This window comes from Tupaia chinensis, unplaced genomic scaffold (assembly GCF_000334495.1).
Source record: "Tupaia chinensis unplaced genomic scaffold, TupChi_1.0 Scaffold000054_1, whole genome shotgun sequence".
NCBI lineage: Eukaryota > Metazoa > Chordata > Mammalia > Scandentia > Tupaiidae > Tupaia > Tupaia belangeri.
In genome coordinates this window covers 11,304,957-11,311,958 of record NW_006159512.1, presented here as the reverse complement: position 1 = coordinate 11,311,958, position 7,002 = coordinate 11,304,957, and positions in this window count along the sequence as shown.

The following is a 7,002-nucleotide window of genomic DNA, read 5'->3' as shown; positions in this document are numbered from 1 at the left end:
AGCCAGGGATGCTGGCGAGGCCCGGGTCCGGGCGGGTGGCGAGCGCGGCTCGGCCTGCGTGACTTTTCCCGGGCGCCTGGGGACGGTGGCGGTCCTGAGGGTCTGGGAAGCGGCGAGGCCAGGCTGGAGCCCGAGGACGTGCAGGCCGGCAAGCAAAGATGCGGATAAAAATAACCCGAGCCCCAGCCGGAGGCTCTCTGACAGCGGCCAGGGGATGGTCAGCTGTTGCCTGGGTGTCATCGCGAGGCCACTTGTTCCTGCGGCCCTGATGCGCAGCCAGCGGTCCTGTTGGGCAGCCAGCCTAGGTCCGCCTCCCACTGCGCGTTAAAACGATCTCATGGCCTTGGGTCGAAAATCACTTTTGGAAATGTTTTACTGAACCTTTCCCGACCTGCATAGTAAACCTGTAACTTTAATGTGGCTTAAAAGCCACCACTCCATCAAGCTATACGTGTACTGTTTATATTATATGTAGTGCATGCATGCATCATTTATATACTGACACGGGTATATATAGACATATCATTAGGGTGATGGATTATACCAAAAGTAATTTTCATAGTCACTTTTCCCCCTTAACTAATGTTTTTTAAAAAACGTATGATATTATGATTGTTTCTCTTGAAAAAGTCTCATTCTTCAACATTGTTGAAAAACACAATTCAAGGGGAACAGCAGTTAGCGTAATGGCTAGGTCACTGAACTCCCTCCCCCCGGGGGGTGATTTCTTGCTTTCTGTCTCTATCTGTCTGTCTGTCTGGCAAGTGTATGCGCCCTATAGCAAAAACCTCTCAAAGAAAAAGAGAAACACACACACAATTCAGGTTATGTTTGACTTCTGGAAAGATTTTCTTAGGTAATTAACTTTTTGGAGACCTATTAGATAGATGTCTAAGAAACATTAAAAACACACACCAAGAAGACCTTAGATATGCCTTCCAGGAGCTTAACATCGAACTCTTACATCTGCACAGAAAAATGAGAAACAGTAGGCAAGCCGCAGAGGCGACAGTGAAGGAAAATGTAAAGGAATGAGTGAATCAGACAGGAGGCAATGCTTCTTGAGCTGCTGGAATTAAAACACTTCTTTGGCTCTCCTCGTTTCCTTCCTAATTTACCAGTTTCTGTCTTAGACGATTCTTTTCTCACCTGCACCCCATGAGGGTCTTGAGGTTCTGCAGATCCTAGTTTTGCTTCACACTTGAGCTGGGCCCTCTGAGCGGGTCCCCAGCCTCCACTCCACATTGGTGCATTTATGGCCCCAGCCCTGACCTTAGCTCAGTTTTCTGTAGGGACCACAGCTCAAGACTGTCACAGCTGAACCACATCACCTTTGCCCTTCGGGGGCTCCAGGTGACCGTTCGTTTATGGACTTAGCCAGAAACAGAAGCAGGGCACACTCAAGGGAGCTCAGGGGGACCCGCACGTGGTTCAGTGCTCCACGGTGCTGGGCTTGCTATTTGAGCAGGGAGCCCCACGTTTTCTTTTTACATAGCTGATCCCACGTGGGATCATCTGAGACCCTCTGCCTCACTCACCTCCAGTCGTTCACCAGGTCCTTGCAGTCTCCCTCTTAACCCATCTCCCCAGTCTGCATCTCAGAGCGAAGCCAGAGAAGCCTGCCGTGGACACCTTCGTCTCTGGGCAGTTCGCTCCAGTTGTCCCCGCGCGGTGTGGTCTTGCTGCAGCGCCACCGTGACTGTACTCATGGCAAACCTACTTGAAATCCTTGGGACTCCCCGTTGCCTTCAGCGTGCATTCCGTCATCTCACCACGATGCGGGTGTCCCTGCCTGGACTGAACCTCCTCTCTCACTGCACTGTTTGCATCATTCCTAGACCCGTTCTCCGCATCCACCTAGCTACCCGAAGTAACGCCATCGGAGAGGGCTCATTTCCTCTGCCTGCAAAGCCTTTCTGCTCTTTTGCCTGGCTACCTCCTGCCCTTTTATCAAGACTCAGCTCAAACCTCTCCTTTTCTCTTTCTTTTCTTTACTTTTTTCTTTCTTTCGTTCTTTCTTTCTTTCTTTCTTTCTTTCCTTTCTTTTCTTTCTTTCTTTCTTTCTTTCTTTCTTTCTTTCTTTCTTTCTTTCTTTCTTTCTTTCTTTCTTTTTCTTTCTTCCTTCCTTCCTTCCTTCCTTCCTTCCTTCCTTTCTTTCTTTCTTTCTTCCTTTCTTCCTTTCTTCCTTTCTTCCTTTCTTTCTTTCTTTCAAGTTTTGCCTTAGAATGCATGCACTCACCAGAGAGAGAGAGAAAGGGAAAGTGAGAAATCACACACACAAACTCCCAGGGGGAGGGGGAGGAGGATGGCCACACAGCAATCCCTTCTCCATTCTCCTCCTGGGATCTTGGGCACACAAACAGGCGCCTGGTGTGAGTTTCAAGTCACCGGGTCCGACACCTGAACCGTGATCAGCCACATAGGAGTCCAGTGACATAACCGCTACGCCATCTACTGGCCCCAAATCTCCCCTTTCCTTGGAAACTCGCCAGTGCCCTGCCCACTAGTGGAGCTGCCTTCTTCTTCAGCGTACTTTCAGGATGGCCCGAGGCGGCTCTGCAACCCTCCTTGGTGCACTGCCGTCCTCAGTGACCTGTCTGCCTGCCGGCCCGCGGTACAGCCCCTGCGTCCTGTTCCAGTGGTAGTTTGGAGCACCTGGCCTTTGCTAACCAGTCAGTACATGTTAACTGCCTGGAATTGAAGATGATAACGTGCATGAATTGGTAGAGAGAAGCCAAGAATGCCTCCATGAGGGATGAGCTCTGCCCTTTCTCTTCCCGTGAGGACCTGTAGTCAAACCCTGGCTGAGACGTTTTTGCTGCCCGCATCAGGGCTGTCACAAGTCCTGCTGTCCTGCCCATGTTAGAAAGCACCCTTTCTGAAGGTATTTTGCTACCTTAGAGTGAAACTGTCAAAATGCATATTTAGCCCAAAAACACTGGCAATGTCCACGCACCCTCTTAGAAGTTGTCAGGCAGGACACAGCCTTCACAGTTGTATTCAGCAATCCACTTGGTTATAAAAACTCTCTTTCTTTTTTTTTAGTTTTTCCTATGGGACACACACATTTAATAGAGAGACAGAGAGGAGAAGTGAGAAATCACCCCCTCGGGTGGCCGGCCGTGCCACAGCCCCTTCTTCCCCAGACACTCCTCTCAAAATTGGGCACTCACGCAGATGCGCCCAGCATGGTTTTTTTCTTTTTTCTTTTTTTTAGTGGTTTTTGCTATAGGGCGCTCGCCAGACAGACAGAGAGAGACATAGAGACAGTAAGCAAGAAATCACCCCCCAGGGGGGATGGCCACGCCTCAATCCCTTCTCCATTCTCCTCTCGGGGTCTTGGGCACGCACGCACACACGCCCAGCGTGAGCTTTAAGCCACCAGGTCTGGGACGCAAACCATGGTCGACTACGTGGGAGTCCAGCGACATAGCCATTACGCTAACTGCTGGTCCCCGCCCAGCATGGTTTTCAAGTCACCAGGCCCAGGATTCAAACTGCGTGGTTGGCCTCTGGGATTCAGCAGCTTAACCTTCACCCCACCTGCTGACCCCAACAAAACATTTTGAGCAGATGGAGTTACCTTCTACTGCTGTGGACTTTTTCAACTCCTGCCCGCACATTACTCAGAATGATGATTCCTGTCATTTCCCGTGTTGTGCAAGCCTTCGACCAGCCTGCCACCCCTGCCACTCCAGAGATCCCAGCCCCCCTTTCCACTCCTCCCAGTAAATGGCCTTGCCTTCCTACCCCAGGAGGAAGAGGGTTTCCTCTCTCAGTGACCCGCCCCCTCAGGTTCCAAGTGAAGAAGACCCTGCCCTGCCCACTTTCCTGCCTCCTGCTGAGTCTCATCCCCCACATGACCTTGCCCTACTCCGGGACGTTGGGTCTTAATCCCTCTTGGACTTTCGCCCTCCACCATCACGCATGTGCACTGAATCAGGAGGGGGACAGCTTTTCTCTGATGGCTCATAGTTCTTTAGTGACAATTTCTCTTGCTCCTCTTTTCTTCTGGACTCTACAGTAGATGTACACACCCTTGGGACTGCCCGTACCCACCTCAGTTTGTTGTTGAGAATTCGTCTTTGGAGGTTGTGCGGGTGCTTCTCGACAAGTCAAGCTCAGCAGCACTGCACACCCTCGCTCGTCTCACTGTTCACCACATTTCTCACTTTCTCCTTCCCTGTGCATTTTTTTTAAAAGAGGTTTTTGCCTTAGGGCATGTGCACTCACAGGAGAGAGACAGAGACAGTAAGAGGGAAAGTGAGAAAGCATTCCCCAGAGGGGATGGCCACGCCACAATCCCTTCTCCTCCCTTCTCCTTTTGGGATCTTGGGCACACATGCACACTCACCCAACGTGAGCCTCAAGCCCCCAGGTCCAGGACTCCAACTGTAGTCGGCCATGTGGGAGTCTAGCGTCATAACCACTACACCACCTGCTGGCCCCTCTCGTCCCATGACTGTGCTACAGTCTTGGTTCCTGGTTCTTGTCTCTCATGCAGTGTTTTCACGGTGAACTGATGCAGTCTCCTGTCACTTACCTCGAGGCTGAAGACTCTGAACTGTCTGCCTGGTCCCGAAAGAGCTAATATTCGGTCCATACTTCCGACTGCCTTCAAGGCTTGTATTTCTCACTCAGTTCCAACAGCACCATGTTGTGAATCCTCCCCATCTTCATCCGTGAACTGGTCACCAGTGGTTAAACGTGAGGTTCTGTTTTCACCCACCGCAATGCAGCTGAGCCATCGTGTGAAGTATGCTTTCCCCTTAGCGTTAGCTGCGTTCCCTCCGGCCTTCATTAGTACCACATCCCCAGTAGCTTTTTGCTGATATCCTCTTTCCCGTGTCTCCCGAGAACTCCCACACATGTCACAGGCTGACACATATGCCCTTCACACTCGGAAACCTTCCACGGCTCCCAGAACGTAAGGGCTGGAATCCGTCATGACCTGGGCCTGCTTTTCCAGCTTTATCCTGCTGTGCTACTGATCGGACCCACAGTTCCTCCTCATTTCCACAGTTCTGGGTCACCCTGTCCCTCCCCTCTGGAGCCCCACAGCGTGCCTCGCCTGCTCTGTTGACTTGGCACCTGGACACACAGAGAGCTTGATCGCGTTGCTTCCTTGTCATGCACCCGAGTCACGCATGTAACACGAAGAGGCGCAAGTCCACCACAGGCAGCATTGGCATTCCACCACATGCGGCATTGGCAGTCCTCTTTATGGTGTTAGTGTTTAAATGAAAAGTGCTTCATACACACCTGTTCAAGGAGTTTTCTCTTTAAAAGATGTCCGTTGGACAGTATCTGTTTCTGCCCATTCATTTAGGTTATTACCTGAAATGTCATTCAGACAGTCTAGGTCAGGGGTTCTCAATGTTTTGGGACTTGGGTTCTCTGTATACTCTTTAAAATTACTGAAACTCCAAAGAACCTTTTTTTGTGTGGGTCATATCCACAGATCTTTACCATATGAGAAATTAAAACTAAGAAATCTCTTTTCTTTTTTCTTTTTTTTTTTTTTTTACATATTTTTGCTATAGGGCATGTGTACTCACCAGAGAGTCAGAAAGCAAGACATCACCCCCACCCCCGCGGGGTGGCCACACCACAGTCCCTTCTCCTCCATTCTCCTCTCAGGATTTTGGGCGCACACGCACACATGTCCAGCATGAGTTTCAAGTTGCTGAGTCTGAGACTTGAACCATGGATAGCCGCCTGGAGTCCAGCACCCTAGCACCCTAACCAGTCCGCCTGCCGGTCCCCAAACAGAAATGTTTAAAGCACAGGATGGTATGGGCACACACTCCACGAGCTGTCAGAGTGATGGCGTCATCACAGGAGGGCACGTAGCCTGTCCATCCTTGTATCAGGGATGCACAAAGGCTAATGCTTTCGAACTGTCATTTTGAAAATACAGACCCTGAAAAGGGTTTATGGAGTCCTCCCGGGACTCCCCAGCCCACGTGGAAAACTGCCGGCCTAGGATAATATCGTTGGTCATTGGTGGTAGGTAACAAGCTGTGTCAACCTTTCTGAGTCCTTTTCATTTCACTGAACTTCCCACATTTTTCCATATACGTTAATACTTTGTTAATAAAAACACACTGCTGGAGCCAGCAGGCAGTGTAGTGATTAAGGTACTAAATTCCTGCATGGTCAACTGCAGTTCGAGTCCCGGACCTGGTGGCTTAAAAATCAAACCAAGCATGTATGCATGGATGCTCAAAATCTCCAGGGGAGACTGGAGGAAAAGGGATTGAGGCTTGACCATTCCCATAGGGAGTATGATTTTTCACTTTCCCTTTCTCTGTCTCTCTTTGGTGAGCACATGTGCCATATAGCAAAAACCTAAACAAACAAAAAAACTACATTTCCCACTGTAGGATATGTTGGCAACTCTGTCCAGAAATGAGTAGATGGTAAGACTGTTGAGAGTAGAAAGGAAAACCATGTCATCAAACAACCACACCTAGAGATCTTCTGTACTGTCCCTCTAAGCATAGTAATGTCCTTACTCGGAGCCCGTAATTCAGTGTGACTTGAAGTTATTAGTGGAAAGTATATGAGTAACCAGTTCAGCTTGCTTTAGTTACGAACTTGCATTTAGTAAATAAATGCATCAAAAAGAGAGTATAGATGATCTATAATTTTGCAATTTTTTAAATTTTATTTTATTTTTTTACAATTAAAGTATGAATTTATTTTGGTACAAACTTTGAAATTTATATAGTTTTCCCATTACATGTATTTCCATAAGCTTTTTTTTCCTGAAACATTTTTAATGAATTAATTTATATTCATTCCCTAAGTATCTTCACAGCATACAAAATGTGATTTCCCATCCAGAATATACTACATAGTGGTTTAATCATGCATGTTATCATCAATAATTTTCCATTTCTAGTTTCATATATATATATATATATATATACACACATATATATATATACACACACATACACACATATACATACACACACACATATATATATATATATA